General features: G+C 61.2%; 1 long non-coding RNA gene across 1 annotated transcript in view; it reads right to left on the bottom strand.

Moving 5' to 3' along the window:
• The window catches only part of LOC120513576, a 7,845-nt gene extending 7,176 nt beyond the window's left edge, over window positions 1–669 (bottom strand). The window contains exon 1 of the long non-coding RNA XR_005630295.1: window positions 621–669. This is a non-coding gene — a long non-coding RNA (uncharacterized LOC120513576). The remainder of the gene's footprint in view (window positions 1–620) is intronic.
• Between the last annotated feature and the right edge of the window lie 449 nt (window positions 670–1,118).

The following is a 1,118-nucleotide window of genomic DNA, read 5'->3' on the forward strand; positions in this document are numbered from 1 at the left end:
AACCGACACTCCCAGCTCCCAGTAACACCAGTAACCGTCGCTCCCAGTAACACCAGTAACCGTCGCTCCCAGTAACACCAGTAACCGTCGCTCCCAGTAACACCAGTAACTGTCACTGCCAGCTCCCAGTAACACCAGTAACCATCACTCCCAGTAACACCAGTAACCGTCGCTCCCAGTAACACCAGTAACCATCACTCCCAGTAACACCAGTAACACCAGTAACTGTCACTCCCAGCTCCCACCAAGACCTGCTGTTCCCAGTGCTCCCAGTACAGGTTCACACAGAACTCCCAGTACACAAACAGCTCCTGGTCAGGCTCCCAGCGCTCCCAGTACAGCCCTTACCCAGCTCCCAGTACAGCCTTCACCCTTGCCTCCGGCTCCCAGTGCTCCCAGTACAGCCCTTATTCCAGTTCCAGTGCTCCCAGTACAGCCTTACCCCGCTCCCAGCGCTCCCAGTACAGCCCTTCCCCCATTCCCAGTGCTCCCAGTACAGCCCTTACCCTGCTCCCAGTACAGCCTTCACTTTTGCCCCCGGCTCCCGGTGCTCCCAGTCCCTCCCAGTGCTCCCAGTACAGCCCTTACCCCATTCCCAGTGCTCCCAGTACAGCCCTTACCCCGCTCCCAGTGCAGCCTTCACCCTTGCCCCTGGCTCCCGGTGCTCCCAGTCCCTCCCAGTGCTCCCAGTCCCTCCCAGTCCCTCCCAGTGCTCCCACACCCTCCTTATCAGGAGGCCGCGCCCAGCCCAGCCCGGGGCGCCCCGGCGGGGGGGCTGAGGGGGGGCAGGTGAGTTTTGGGGGGTCCCAGGTGGGGTTTTGGGGTTCCCCCATATATGCTGGGGGTCCCAGGTGTGTTTGGGAGTGACCCAGGTGTGTTTTGGGGGGTCCCAGGTGTGTTTGGGGGGGTCCCAGGTGAGTTTTAGGGGGTCCCAGGTGGGGTTTTGGGAGCCTCAGGTATCTTTAGGGGGGTCCCGGGTGTCTTTTGGGGTTCCCCAATATGTTTTGGGGTTCCCAGACGGGTTTTGGGGGGTCCTAGGTGTGTTTTGGGGGTCCCAGCTCTGTTTGTGGGAGGTTCCCAGGTGAGTTTGGGGGGTCCCGGGTGTCTTTTGGGGTTCC

Source organism: Passer montanus, unplaced genomic scaffold (assembly GCF_014805655.1).
Source record: "Passer montanus isolate IOZ18808 unplaced genomic scaffold, ASM1480565v1 scaffold830, whole genome shotgun sequence".
NCBI classification, from domain to species: domain Eukaryota; kingdom Metazoa; phylum Chordata; class Aves; order Passeriformes; family Passeridae; genus Passer; species Passer montanus.